General features: G+C 36.6%; 1 protein-coding gene across 3 annotated transcripts in view; it reads right to left on the bottom strand.

Moving 5' to 3' along the window:
• ATP10D (ATPase phospholipid transporting 10D (putative)) overlaps positions 1-16,312 on the bottom strand; it is a 109,766-nt gene extending 93,454 nt beyond the window's left edge. For all 3 annotated transcript variants that reach the window (XR_009052511.1, XM_057725826.1, XM_057725828.1), the window contains exon 1: positions 16,061-16,312. The gene's annotated coding sequence lies outside the window, so the exon portion shown is untranslated. The remainder of the gene's footprint in view (positions 1-16,060) is intronic.
• Between the last annotated feature and the right edge of the window lie 281 nt (positions 16,313-16,593).

Genomic DNA, 16,593 nt, shown 5'->3' with positions numbered 1-16,593 from the left:
AGCCAACACAAATCTTTAAGTACTGATACCAAACACTGTCTTTTTAGACTGTTTCATAAGTTTTTTTTTTGAAGGCTGAGTATTGTTTTTCCTTTTAAAAAGAATTTTAGGGCGGAAGACCTAAATAGACATTTCTCCAAAGAAGACATACAGATGGCCAACAAACACATGAAAAGATGCTCAACATCACTAATCATCAGAGAAATGCAAGTCAAAGCCACAATGAGGTATCACCTCACACCCATCAGAATGGCCATCATCACAAAAGCTGGAAACAACAAATGTTGGAGAGGGTGTGGAGAAAAGGGATCTCTCCTGCACTGTTGGTGGGACTGTAAGTTGGTACAGCCACTATGGAAAACCATTTGGCGGTTCCTTAAAAAACTACAAATAGAACTACCATATGATCCAGTAATCCCACTCCTGGGCATATACCCAAAGAAAACCATAATCTGAAAAGAAACATGTACCATAATGTTCATTGCAGTACTATTTACAATAGCCAGGACATGGAAGCAACCTAAATGCCCATCAACAGATAAATGGATAAAGAAGATGTGGCATATATATACAATGGTATATTACTCAGCTATAAAAAGGCATGAGATGGAGCTATATGTAATGAGGTGGATACACCTAGAGTCTGTCATACGGAGTGAAGTAAGTCAGAAAGAGAAAGACAAATATTGTATGCTAACTCATATACACGGAATCTAAAAATGGTACTGATGAACTCTGACAAGACAAGAACAAGGACGCAGATGCAGAGAATGGACTGGAGAACTCGAGGTTTGGTGGGGCGGGGGGTGAAGGGGAAGCTGAGACGAAGTGAAAGAGTAGCATAGACATATATATACTACCAACTGTAAAATAGATAGCCAGTGGGAATTTGCTGTATAACAAAGGGAGTTCAACTTGAGGATGGATGATGCCTTAGAGGACCGGGACGGGGAGGGTGGGGGGGAGTCGACGGAGGGAGGGAATATGGGAATATGTGTATAAATACAGATGATTGAACTTGGTGTACCTCAAAGAAAAATAATAAATAAAAAAAAGAATTTTATTGAGATATAATTGACATGCAAAAAAATGCATATATTTAAAGTATACAATTTGATTTTTTTCTTATTATTCGTCTATTTTATACATATTAATGTATATATGGCAAACCCAATCTCCCAGTTCATCCCAACCCAACCCCCCCCCACCACCCTGTTTTCCCCACTTGGTGTTCATGTTTGTTTTCTACATCTGTGTCTGTATTTTTGCCTTGCAAACCAGCTGATCTGTACCATTTTTCTAGATTTCGCATATATGTGTTAATATACAATATTTGTTTTTCTCTTTCTGACTTACTTCACTCTGTATGACAGTCTCTAGGTCCATCCATGTCTCTACAAATAAGCCAATTTCGTTCCTTATTATGGCTGAATAATACTCCATTGTATATATGTACCACATCTTCTTTATCCATTCGTTTGTCGATGGACACTTAGGTTGCTTCCATGACATCACTGTTGTAAATAGTGCTGCAATGAACATTGGGGTGGATGCGTCTTTTTGAATTATGGTTTTCTCTGGGCATATGCCAAGTAGTGGGATTGCTAGGTCATATGGTAGTTCTATTTTTAGTTTTTTAAGGAACCTCCATACTTTCTCCATAGTGGCTGTATCAATTTACATTCCCACGAACAGTGCAACAGGGTTCCCTTTTCTCCACACTCTCTCCAGCATTTACTGTTTGTAGATTTTCTGATGTTTTGTAAGTTTTGTGTCTTAAGTTAATGGTTTTTTAAGTCAGTTCATTGGTATCACAGAGTTATTTGAAATGGTATATAGAAAAGTCAAAGAATTATCTTTCCTAGAGGCCTTTTAAAGTAGACCAGCCAAAGCAATCTTGAGAAAAAAGAACAAAGCTGGAGGCATCATCCTCCTTGACTTCAGACCATACTACAAAACTGCAGCAATCGAAACAGTATGAGAGTGGAACAAAAACAGACACATAGATCAATGGAACAGAATAGAGAGCCCAGAAATAACCCCACACACATATGGTCAATTAATCTGTGACAAAGTAGGCAAGAATATACAATGTAGAAAAGACAGTCTCTTCAATAAGTGGTGCAGGGATAACTGGACAGCTACATATAAAGGTATGAAATTAGAACATTTTCTCACACCGTACAAAAAACAAACGCAAAATGGATTAAAGACCTAAATGTAAGACCAGAAACAATAAAACTCCTAGAAGAAAACATAGACAGAACACTCTTTGACATAAATTGTAGCAATATTTATTTGGATCTGCCTCCTAAGGCAAAGGAAACAAAAGCAAAAATAAACAAATGGGACCTAGGGACTTCCCTGGTGGCTCAGTGGTTGGGAATCCACCTGACAATGCAAGGACATGGGTTCGAGCCCTGGTTTGAGAGGATCCCACATGCTGCGGAGCAGCTGGGCCTGTGCACCATAGCTGCTGAGCCTGAGCTCTGGAGCCTGCAAGCCACAACTACTGAGCCCGAGTGCCACAACCGCTGAGGCCCATATGCCTGGGGCCTGTGCTCCGTAATGGGAGAGGCTGCCACAGTGAGAGGCTCACATACCGCAGCAAGGAGTAGCCCCCACATGCAGCAACGAAGACTAAATGCAGCCAAAAATAAATAAATAAATAATTAAAATAATAATAAAATAAACAAATGTGACCTAATTAAACTTAAAAGTTTTTACACAGCAAAGGAAACCAGCAACAAAATGAGAAGACAACACTGAATGGGAGAGAATATTTACAAGTGATATCACCAATAAGGGCCAATATATAAAATATATAAACAGCTCATACAGCTTAATATTTAAAAAAAAGCCAACCCTATCAAAAAAAAGGCAGCAGACTTCAATAGACATTTTCCCAAGAAAGACAAGATGGCTAACAGGCATGTGAAAAGATACTCAACATCACTAATCAGAGAAATGCAAATTAAAATCAGGATAAGGTATCACCTCACACCTGTCAGAATGGCTGTCACCAAAAACTCTACAAATAAATACTGGTGAGGGTGTGGAGAAAAGGGGACCCTAGTACACTGTTGGTGGGAATGTAAATTCATGTAGACACTATGGAAAACAGTATGGAGGTTCCTCAAAAAATTACCATATGATCCAGCAATTCCACTCCTGGGCATACACCTGAAGGAAACAAAACCACTAATTCAGAAAGATACATGCACCCCAAGGTTCACAGCAGCATTATTTACAACAGCCAAAATATGGAAGCAACCTAAGTGTCCATCAACGGATGAACTGATAAAGATGTGGTATACACATAAAACACACACACACACACACACGCACACACACACTGACACTGGAATATTACTCAGCCATGAAAAATAATGAAATTCTGTCATTTGCAACAACATGGATGGACCTACAGGGTATTATGCTATTAGGTCAGGCAGAGGAAGACAAATCCTGTATGTTATCACTTACATGTGGAAACCAAAAAATAAAAAATGAATATAACAAAACAGAAATAGACTCACAGATATAGAGAACAAATAAGTGGCTACCAGTGGGGACAGGGAAGGGAAAGGGGCAAGATAGAGTCAGGGGATTAAGAGGCACAAATTACTATGTATAAAGTAAACAGGCTACAAGGATATATTGTATAGCCAATACAGTAACAACTGTAAATGGAGTATAATCTATAAAAATATTGAATCACTGTTGTATATCTGAAACTAACATAATATTGTAAATCAACTGTATTTCAATTAAAAACGTAAATAAAATAACAAAAGAATAAAGACAGAAGGGAAAAAAAGAAAGAAAATAGACCAGGCACTTGCCTGCCAAACCCAGTGAATATGGCCAGCTCACTGTGGATCTTAAGCCTAAGCTTATGTCCTGCCACAGGCTCACAATCACCTGGGAGCTTGTAAAAATGCAGATTCCACCCGCTACACACACACTTGCACCCCAATTTGATTCACTCAGTACTCAGTGGGGCCTGTGAGTCTGCAGTTCTAATAAATGGGAGTGATATTGATGCTTCTGGTCTCAGGACCAGACTTTGAAAACCACTGACCTAGCCAACTTCAATTTGCTCCGAAGAGACTTATTTTTTTGTACCTTTTTAAAAATTTATTTTTAATTGAAGTATAGTTGATTTACTATATTGTCTTAGTTTCAGGTGTACAGCAAAATGATTCGATCATATATATGTGTGTGTATATATATACACACCCTTTTTTAAAATTATTATAGGTTATTACAAGATATTAAGTATCATTCCCTGTTCTATACAGTAAATCTGTTTATCTATTTTATACATAGTAGTGTGTATATGTTAATCCCCTAGTCCTAATTTATCCCTCCCCCACCCCTTCCCCGTTGGTAACCATAAGTTTGTTTTCTACGTCTGTGACTCTGTTTTGGAGAGACTTACTTTAATTTCAAAGTACATTTTCTCCATGAATTCATTACTATTATCATTTTTATGCAACTATTCATTTATATCCGAATGATGCCTATATTATGATTTTTAAATAATCAGTGAAACTACTTTTTTATACACAAGAAATAGGGCAAATATTTTCTGAATTAGTCACCACAGAAATCTGTAAAAAGCAAAAGAAAATAAAATGCTTACACAAATAAGGTACAATAAAAGAAAAAATAAATTGGGAAATAGAGTTATTTGTAGCTAAAATGGAGAGAATTTAGGCACTGAAAGATGGTACGTACTCATAAAACTAGACTACATCAAATGTTTTCCAAAGGCCCCTTGCAGATCATTAACCTGAGCTATTAAATATAAACCAAATAAACACAAAGACTAAAATTTCTAAGTATGTGGCATTACTGGATAGATGATCAAGACAGGCATTATTTTAGTTGAACTATTAAATGAATATTTCAGTATAATGAATGAGAGGTTTACTTAATTTCTAAAAACTAAAGATTCAATTCTGGAAGCATTTGACTTGCTTAAATATGATATAAATATCCCATAGAAAAGTACTGTTTCACAATGGATAAAAATTACTTCAGCACATGACTTAAAGTAATGAAAGCATATATTATATATGTCAATTACTTAAACTGTCTCAACACGTATACACTTGACCCTTGGACAACATGGGTTTGAACTGTGTAGGTCCACTTATACACTGATTTTTTTCAATAAATACAGTACCACACCATCCATGGTTGGTTGAATCATGTAACCGAGGATATGAAGGGCCAACTATGGGACCTGAGCACCTGTGGATTTTGGTATCCATGGTGGATTTTGGAAGCAACCCCCCACAGATAGGGAGGAACAACTGTATTTAAACTGCCCCTCAGGCTTGCAAGTATTACTAATTATAGTATATCAACAACAAGAGACAGATGAAAGCTACAAATGATATTAAAAAGAAATGGATGCTGCTCACTGGATTATAAATTGGATTCATGATACGTGGTCAATTCCAATAATTACTAAATGCTCTCCACCCTCCAAAACACATCCATTTTGAATTAGAAGCGATATTATAATCAGTTGTTTTCAAAACAACAACAAATACATCTGCAGTTAGTAGAAAGAACAGAAGCTCTAAAAAGTTCAAATGATACTGATGCTCAGTCAGATTCACAGTCAGCCACCTACCACAAGCTCTTTGCCTTTCTGAGCCTCAGTTTCCACATTTGTAAGGTGGAAATAGCATCACATATCTCACACATTTTTGTAGGGATGTTTATAAAATCAAAGTACCAGCATTGTGCCTAGCACACTGGAAGTGCTCAACAACTTCATTCTTTCACCTAATGTTTATTGAGCTCCTACTATATGCCGGGTATTGTAACACATAACAGAGCTAAATCAAGGAACAAAACAGAAGAAAATCTCTGCCTTCTAGGAGCTTATCTTCCAGTGTTCATTCCCTTTACCTTGTCTTAGGCACAGTGCTGTTTCTTTGAGAATGAAGAAACATGCTCAGAACAGGTCAAAATACTCAATTCAATAAAAGTGATAACACTAGGGTAATCATGCAGTACATACATTTAGGGAAACAGAACATCCTATGAGAATGCATGATATGAGGCTGAAAGACAGAAAGGGAGAAGAGAGTAGCCTTCCTGAAAGAGAATTTTAAAGGAAGTATAATGAATAAAGGCAAGAAGGCTAGAAAACTCTATAACCCAGTGTTAAGTAACACTGAGTAGTTCAACATGGCTGGAGATTCAAATATGAATTAAGGAGTAGGAAATTAAGATGGATATCTAGTCATAATAAGTCTACCTACTAAGATGAAGAATTTCTATTTGGATTAAAGGAAATTTGAAACCAAAGGTATCTGAGAAGGTGTGACATGATGTGTACATTTAAAGGATTTCTTTGCAAGAGGTGTAAAAGACACATTGGAATGGGGAAGAAAAGGCAGAGAGACTGGACTGGAAAAACTAAGTAATGTGCTTCAGAGCGCAGTTTACCGGTAACCTATCAAGGAGTGGAATTAGAGATTTCCAAAGGTATCTCTGAATGTACCTCAATGACACAGCAACACCAAAGGCTGGAGAGGGCAACACTGCAACAACCTGCCATGAGCCACACTCTCACTTTCCTCACTTGGCTCTATCCTTCCTGTCCTGGTTCCACTCCTGTCTTCTGCCTGTCACCAATACTGCATTCTCGATACAACATACATTATCCACACAATCCTATCACCACCCCACCCATCCTGACCATGACCCAAATCAAGCAGGCAAAAGAAAAAAAAATGTGACAAATTGACCAGTAAGGACCACCAGATCTCATCGTTTGCACCAGCTTGGCTCAAAATGAAATGTGATAATTTGGGAGAGGAAAGTCAGTTTAGGACTCACAGTTAAGAATTGCTTTTCAAAATTCCCTTGCCTCATTGAAAGTATTTCCTTTTTTTTCTCAGTCCTTGGTTTAGGAATCTTAAAAGTATAATAATGCTTCAAATTTAGGTATCAGGGATCATGATGGTAGAGGAGGAAGATCCTGAGCTCACCTCCTCCCACAGACACACGAAAACTACAACTACATATAGAACAATTCTCTCTGGGAATGACCTGAAAACTAGCAGAACAGCTCTTTTACAACTAAGGCTATTAAATGAACAAACAAACAAACCACATACACAAATTGAAACAGAGATGAGGGCAGAGATGTGGCCTGTTCAGGACCCACACCTCTGGCAGGCAACCCAGAAACAAAGGGGGATACTACAAATTCAGAGGCCCCCCTAAGGAGTGAGGAGTTCAAGCCCCACATTGGGCACTCCAACCCTGGGAACCAGCACCAGGAAAATTTGTCCCCTTAACTGGTTTTGAAAACCATAAAGGATTATGACCAGGAGAGCTGGAGGGCTGTAGGAAACCAAATCCCTGCTCTTAAAGGGCACATGCACACACTTACTCAATTTGGGTACTAGCCCAGAAGCAGCAGATTGAAAAATGTCTAGTGCTCTAGTCAGCCTGCCAAAACCACCCCAGCATGCCCACCCTCTCCTCCCCAGCTCACACCAGGCTCCAGCTACTGCCCCCACCACCCCCAAGGCAGCAGTCCCCAACTGCCTTGGGAGAAGCCCCAGCCTGCACTGGGCTTAGGCTCCAGCCCCTAGCCCCAAAGTAGTGGCACTCAGTGTGCCCCAGAGAAGCATCAGCCCCTACCTGCCTCAGCTCCAGCCCTTCTGCCAAAGCCAGGCACATACAAATTGCATAGGGACACTCCTCCATGAAGACATACCTTCAAAACAAGGAGAGGTAACTATTTTGCCTAACTCACAGACACAAACACAAGGTAAAACAAAATGACAAGACAGAGGAATACATTCCAAACCAAAGAACAAGCTATACTATCCAGACAGAAAAATGAATAAGGAAACACTGGCCTTAAACATCATATTAAACCAGATAAACTTAATATATGCAGAACATTCCAGCCAAAAACAGAAGGATACACATTCTTTTTAACTGCATATAGAATTTTCTCCAGGATAGATCACATGCTAGACCATAAAACAAGTCTCAATAAATTTAAGAAAACTGAAATTATATCAAGCATCTTTTCTGACCATAAAGATATGAAACTAAAAACCAATTATAGGGAAAAAAATGGAAAAGACACAAACATTTGGAAAGTAAACAACATGCCACTAAAAAACCAATGGGTCAATGAAGAAATCAAAGAGGAAATTTAAAAATACCTTGGATGAATGAAAACAGAAACACAACTTTCCAAAATCTATGGACACAGCAAAAGCAGTTCTAAGAGGCAAGTTCACAGCAATATAGACCTACCTCAAGAAACAATAATCTAATTTTATACCCAAAGGAACTAAAGAAAGAATAAACAGAAACTAAAGTTAGTAGGAGGAAGGAAATTATTATTTCAATGTGGAAAGAAATAAAGTAGAGACTAAAAAACAATACAAAAGCTAATGAAACTAAGAGCTGATTTTAAAAAAAAAATAAACAAAACCTTCAGTCAGACTCATGAAGAAAAAAGAGAGGCTCAAATAAATAAAATTAAAAATGAAAGAAGAGAAATTACAACTGATATCACAGAAATACAAACAACAATAAGAGAATACTATGAACAATTATACATCAACAAATTGGATAACCTAGAAGAAATGGATAAACTCCTAGAAATATACAATCTTCCAAGACTGAATCAGGAAGAAATAGAAAATCAGAATAGGCCAATTACTAGTAATAAAATTAAATCACTGATTTTTAAAAAAATCCCAATAAACAAAGCCCAGGATGAAATGGCTTCACAGAGGAATTCTACCACACATTTTAAAAAGAGTTAACATCTATCTCAAACTATTCCAAAAAATTGAAGAGGAGCGAATGCTTTCAAACTCATTCTGTGAAGCCAGTATTAACCTGATACCAAAACCAGAAAAAGGCACTCCAAAGAAGATAATTACAGGCCAATATCCCTGATGAACATAGATGCAAAAATCCTCAACAAAATATTAGCAAACTGAATCCAACAATACATTGAAAAGATCATACAGATGATACATCATAATCAAGTGAGATTTATTCCTGGGATGATTTGATCCACAAAATCAATGTGATATACCTACATTAATAAAATGAAGGACAAAAATCATATGATAATCTCAATAGAAGCAGAATAAGCATTTGAAAAAATTCAAAATCTATTCATGATTAAAAACTCTCAACAATGAGGGAAAAGACCTCAATATAATAAAGGCCATTCACGAAAGACCCACAGCTAACATCATATTCAACAGTGAAAAGCTGTGAGCTTTTCCTCTACAATCAGGAACAAAACAACTGTGCCCACTATCCCACTTTTATTCAACACAGTACTGGAAGTCCTAGGCTCAGCAATCAGACAAGAAAATAAATTAATTAATTGATTAATTAATTAAAAAAAGGCATCCAACTGGGAGAGAAGTAGTAAAACTCTCACTAACTGCAGAGACATGATACTATACACAGAAACTTATAATGACGCCACCAAAAAAACTATTAGAATCAATGAATTCTGTAATGTTGCAGGATACAAAATCAATATACAGAAATCCAATGCATTTCAATATAGTAATAATGAACTGTCAATCCCATTTACAATCACATCAAAAAGAATAAAGTACCTAGGAATAAATCTAACCAAAAAGTGAAAGACCTGTACTCTAGAAACTATAAGATGTTGATAATAGAAATTAAAGTTGACACAAATAAATGGAAAGATATACTGTGTTCACAAATCAGAAGAATTAATATTGTTAAAATATCCATACTACCCAAAGCAATCTACATATTCAATGCAATCTCCATCAATATATCCATGGCATTTTTTCACAGAACTAGAAGAAATAATCCTGTAACTTGTGTGAAGCTACAAAAGACCCTAACTAGCCAAAGCAATCTTGAGCAAAAAGAACAAAGCCAGAGGCATCACGCTCCTTGACTTCTGACTATACTACAGTAATCAAAACAGTATGGTACTGGCACAAAAAGAGACACATAGATCAATGGAACAGAATAAAAAGCCCAGAAATAACCCCAAACACATCTGGTCAACTAATCTATGACAAAGGAGGCATGAATACACAGTGGTGAAAAGACAGCCTCTTCAATAAGTTGTATTAGGAAAACTGGACAGCTACATGTAAAAGCATGAAAATAGACCATTTTCTCACACCATATACAAACATAAACTTGAAAAATGAAAGAAAGAATTGAACATAAGACCTGAAACCAAAAATTCCTAGAAAAAAAAATAGGCAGTATATTCTTTGACATCAGTCTTAGCAATATTTGTTTTAATATTTTTTTCATTTTTTTTTTGGCCATGCCATGTGGTATGCAAGATCTTAGTTCCCCGACCAAGGATTAAACCCAAACCCCCAGCAGTGGGCGTGCAGAGCCTTAACCACTAGACTGCCAGAGAAGTCCCATTAGTAATATTTTTTGGATGTGTCTCCTTAGGCAAGGTCAACAAAAAGCAAAAATAAATAAATGGAACCACATCAAATGAAAAAGCTATTGCACAGTAAAGGAAACTATCAACAAAAGGAAAAGACAACTTACTGAATGGGAGAAGATATTTGCAAATGATATGCCCAATAAGGGGTTAATAACCAAAATATATAAAGAACTCATACAACTCAATATCAAAACAAAAAAAGCCAATCTGACTAAAAAATGGACAGAGAATCTGAATAGGCATTTTTCAAAGGAGACAAACAGATGACCAAGCATTTAAAAAGATGCTCAACATCACTAATCATCAGAGAAATGCAAATCAAAACCACAAAACCTGTCGGAGTGGCTATCATTAAAAAGATAAGAAACAAAAAGTATCGGTGAATATGTATAGAAAAGGGAATGCTTATGCACTGTTGATTGAAATGTAAATTGGCATTGCTACTATGGAAGACAGCATGGAGTTTCTCAGAAATTAAATGTAGAACTACCACATGATTTAGCAATTCCACTTCCAGGTATTTATCCCCCAAAATTAAAACACTAATTCATAAAGATACATGCACCCCAATGTTCACTGAAGCATTATTTACAACAGCCAAGATACAAAAGCAACCTAAGTGTTCCTCAATAGACGAATGAATAAAAAAGATGTGGTATATATGTACAATGGAAGATTACTCAGCCATAAAAAAATAATGAAATCTTGCCATTTGTGACAACAGGGATGGGCCTAGAGGGTACTATGCTTGGTAAAATAAGTCAGAAAAAGACAAATACTGTATATTTTCACTTATATGTGAAATCTAATAAACCAATGAACAAATACAACAGAACAGAAACAGACCCACAGATATAGAGAGCTAATGGTTGCCAGAGGGGAGGGATGGGGGAATGGACAAAACAGGTGAAGAGGATTAAGAGATGCAAACTACCAGTTATAAAATAAGTCACAGGGCTATAATGTACAGCACAGGGAATACAGTCAATAATACTGTAATAATTTTGTATGGTGCATAATGGATAAAAACAATGAATCATTATTTTGTACACCAGAAACTACTATGGTGTTATAAGTCAACTATACTTCAATAAATTTTTTTCTTAAAATGATTCAGGCATTTTTCTAACCTTGCAAGTTAGAGATGTTAATTTGTTGGCTGAAGGACATTGCAGATTAGTAGAGAGAATGTCTGTCATGGAAACATCTGAGAACACCTGTCTATAAAAGACTTCAGTGAAGAAAGGTTAATTACGATTTTTACTAGAACCTTCTATATATTATTAAAGTCCGTAAGGGGAATGAGAATGTTTAAACATAGTGCTAAGTAATTATAAGAACTATAAACTGAAGAAAGATCACATTTTGGGATAACTTTAAACTAATTTTCATTTTTATAACCAAGATACCAAGATTTTTTTAATTTATCCTACATGAAGAGTTGAAATTTTGTAAGTTTGTTTTGCAACAGAAATGTAGTTGTACTCATATTCTTCATTCAGAATGGCCTTAAATGGAATAAGTAGATTTTAGCAAAATAAATTAAAAAGGATTTAATTAAGGCTTATCAGCACAAGACCCTGGCAGATGTGATGAACAGGAAATGAAAAGGAATGAAGTTCAAATCAATTTGAACACTGGTTGTTATTTCAGAGAACAGCTGGGAGCAGAAGAGTGAATGTGACTAGAATAAGTTTCATCTTTTGATTTCCCTTATAATCCAAATGTTCTCACCAGCAAATATAATTCAGAAACAATGAAACCTGACATGGAATCACACATAATGAGACTGTGGAGGCTTTGTCAAAGAGGGGAACGATAATATTGTCTACCTGCTCTTCATTCTAGGACAAATTGCTTTACTGGATAGAGACTTTTTACTCTGATAACGAAAATATATTCACTGTAGAAACTACAGATTAAAACCATGGAAAAAAAAGATAAACTGTTTATAATCCCACCACCCAATAAGTACTATTAAGATTTGGTTTATTCTCCATAAATAGTTTGTCAGCACAGAGCGGATTTTTTTCAAAAGTAGGATATCATTTTGTAACTTACTTTTTCATTTTTTTCATAAACATTTTTCCATATCATTATTCTTCCCAACAACCTCACACATTTTGATTTGCTTTCCATGTTTGTTAATTGTGATGTGTGAAAAGAGGGTAACATTGCTATACTGAGTATTCTCTGATTATTAGGAGGTTAACATACCTCTCCCCTAAACCTTAGAAAAGTCTTTTTTCTTTGTGAATTGCCCACTTATGTCTATTTTTCATTGGAGATCATTTTTATAGGGGTGTTCATCTATCTCTCATTGCTTTTTATAATATCGTTTGAAAAGGGCATATTGCCATATATAGTATAGAGCTTAGAGTTTGTCTTTTAATTTTGGTTATGGTATTTCTTGGCAATATTTTTCAAAATGGCATTATTGTGATTATAAAAATAGTTGCTGTAGAAGATTTGGGAATATCATGAAAAATATAAAAAATAAAAAGCTATAACTCTACCATCTTAAAATCTAATTTTTTTTCTATATGCTATATCAGTGGAGTTATTCATTGATACAAACAGGAACCTGTATGCAAATGGGAAGTGAAACAGTCTTGTTCAGTGTTTGTTAATTTAGAACAATGCCTGATATATAGGAAGATCTTACTATTTATTGAGTAAATAATATATGTGTTTATTTCAAAGTTGCATTTTATACATTCAAGATAATGTATGATAAAATCTTGTTTTTTTGCTCAATACATTATGAGGACCTTTCTACATCATAAAATTTTTTTCAGAAATATTTAGGAAACTGAATTTTATCAAAGCAGATATATATTAATTCATTTAAATATTTTTCTATTGGGGGCATTATTTTGTTTCTAATTTCTCATATTGTAGATAACACTGTAATGAACATGGTTATAAATCTGCATATGGAATTCAGATGATTTCCTTAGGATATTATTTCTAGACCCAGGATTATTGAGTCAAACTCTACAAACATTTACAGGTTTTAACAAATATTCCCACAGTACTACCTCCAATAGTTGTACGAATGTACCCTTCACTGAGCAGCACAAAAGAAGACCCCATTAAGGACGTATTTATTTACAAAACTAGTACCGATATTACTTATTACTCTAACACTGATAGTAGTTTTGTGAATAGTATTGTTTCTATGACTACAATGGCTTCTCAAACGAAATAAATCCATCTACAGTAGTAACATCCATCTAAACAAAGAGGTTAACTGAGGTAAACTCAAACAGATAAGTTTATTCGGGAATAGCAGAGGAATAAAAATTTGGAACAAAGGAACTATAGAAAGTCACAGGTGAGTCCATTAAGGGTTTGGAATAGGCTGTGTATATGGGCCGGGCATGTAAAGAGGGGAGAGTTGGGTTAGAGTCTATTAAAGTCAAAACAAATGGAGACCTTCTTTGAAAATTCCCTGAACAGACAAAACCAGTCCAGCATACAAGCAAAACTCAATTCAGCTCATTTTTTGAGACGAACCCAACCTGGGTCATTTCTTCATTTCTTACTTTGGAAACCATAATCAAAAACTTTCCAAGACTGATATGAGGAAACCTTTGATTAACATTTAAGAAAATTCCAATGTATCAATTTCTGTAAATCAGGCATTTATGGGAAATAGGTCTCAGTCGTTAAGTTTTGTTTTCCTAAAGGCACATGTGGGAGACTTTCCACTCTATCCATTTTATTTTATTTTTATTTTTTTTCTTGAAGAACTTTTATTGAGATACAATTGATATACAATAAACTGCATATATTTAAAGTGTACAACTTGATTTTTTTTCTTATTAGTAATGTATATATGGCAATGCCAATTTCCCAGTTCATCCCCCCCAACCCCCCCTCCCCGCTCTATCCATTTTAGATTGAAATTCTTTCACAATAGATAGGGAATAATGTTCTAAGAGAATACACTCACAAGGAACCTCTTCTAGGTGATAAGGAAAGCTGCTCAGCTGCTCATGCTTTGGGTTTTGAGCATCCCCAAGTGATCTTGTTTGTAGCATTTTCTGATTTTCCCTCATTAAAAAGACCACTCTCAACTAGGTCAGACAATAAGACCTGTAATGAAGCCTTGAATATGTGGACATTTTTACCTCTTAATTTTTAAAAGTTAATTCTAAGTACATTTGTCTAAGAGATGAGGCATCTCTGTTCTATTACAGATTATAATCAAATTCTGAGCATCTCCTCTGTTCTACTGACATCAAAATAACATCCTATTCAAATTCTACTTAGTCAATAAGCAATAGTATTGAACAAGTATTCAGTTTTTGCTATGCAAAGGTTTTGCTATGACATCCTGTTTTAGACTGCTTAGATTCTCCATTTTTTTATTCGATTAAACAAATGTTAAATTAGCAGTTACACTGTTGCTTTTTAAAACTCTCTAAAACTTTTTGAATGCTGGAGAGTTGCTTTTCAACATATATGGTATGATCTCCTTTTGATAAAAACAAAGAGTCCAGAAAGAGCAGACATTGCCTTTTGGGGTAGATTGGAATGAGGGTTTACACCTGGACACTGAATGAGTTTACTGTTAACAATTATCATGTGCTACATATTGGCTCTAAACAAGTCACCAAATACCTTTCTATAATGTACTCTTCACAGAAATGTGACCTAGCCTAATTTTAAAATAATTATCTCCTCTGGAGTTACTTTTCTGATACAGTGACATTGGTGGATAAGGAGCCCCCTCTCCTTGTGGGTCATTTTTCAAGGCTGTTTTAGAGTCAGAGGCTTGCTCTCAGACTATGGAATTGTTTTCATCCGCGGAAAAAACTAACGTGAAAAGAAGCAAGAACCTTTGGTCTTATTTAGATAACATTCTCAATACCCGAGTTAACATGCCCTTATGACTAAGAGTAGTTTAAATACATCATTTCTGAAGGCACAGGGAGCCCGACCCTCCAGAATGGAGGTTTCACTAACCAACCAGATGTCTCTCTGCTGTATTCAGTAGTATAATTATAATGTATTATAATGCAAGATAAAGGGTGCCCTAAACAACAATTAAGTTCTGCAAAGTTTGTGTTTGCGGGGAAGAATGCGGGCTTTTTGGGAGCGCTCCTGTAAGAACTATTTCTGAGCAAGGTCCAACACAAACACATTTTTCTTCCTAAGGAATCAACCCGTGGTTTATTTACTGGGTTAAAATTTCAACCCCTGTTCTTTTCATTACTTTTGAGACAGAGCCAAAATTGTTTTAAAACTTCGATTTCACAATGAGATGACAAAGGGTGTGTGTGTGCATAATTTCTTTCCACAAAACCCAGCATTCCGAATAGGTAAAATAATCCCTCTCCTGAAAGTGACTGAAATCGGAGTAAGATTTTCCTTTTCTTTTTTTTTTCTTTTTCTTTTTTAAGTTCAACAAAAGCCCTAAACTCCAGTTTTGATCCAACCCGAACACAATTACTGGGGGAGGGAGAAGAGAGAGAGACAGAGTAAAGAAACCGAGAGAGAGGAAAAGAGCGTGGGTAGTGAAACGGAAGGCAGGGAAACGGTCCGAGAGGCTCACTGGTTCACTCTTACCAATTCCTCTCTGGGCACACATCACAGCATGACTGATCCCAAGTCCCAAGATGCGAGAGCAGAACCAAGCACAAATCCGAAGAGTGGAGGCGGGTTATGCTTCTACGCCAGCCATTTGACTTTGAAGGAGGAAAAATAAAAATCACTTCTCAGACAGCTCCCCAGACTCAGCTGCCGGAACCGGAGCCCAGCCCGGGCACAGCTGGCAACCTCCGTTCCTCCCCACGCTCCCTCTCCTCCACCGCCCCTTTGCGCCGGGGTGAGCGAGCGGCCCGAGCTCCAGCGAAAAGCCAATGGCTCGCCGCCCCACCTCTCGTGACGTCAGGGGCGGGGGCGGGGCCTGGCCGCCGACTGGGTTCGCAGCTCCAGCTGCCGAACGGTGCTTCCTGTTTGCCTGGCGCACATCTCAGTAGCCCAGAACCTGACTGCGGTTGGGGCTCGATTCTTTCCTGTGTCGCTGAAATTCTGTTTTAACAGTTCACCCATCTACCTAGACTTGAAACGCTTGGCAGTTATTTTTTTTTGGAGGGTAA

This window comes from Hippopotamus amphibius, chromosome 3 (genome assembly GCF_030028045.1).
Source record: "Hippopotamus amphibius kiboko isolate mHipAmp2 chromosome 3, mHipAmp2.hap2, whole genome shotgun sequence".
In the NCBI taxonomy this organism is placed as follows: Eukaryota; Metazoa; Chordata; class Mammalia; order Artiodactyla; family Hippopotamidae; genus Hippopotamus; species Hippopotamus amphibius.
Note: the sequence above shows the minus strand (reverse complement) of the source record. Positions and strands in the feature narration are given on the sequence as shown.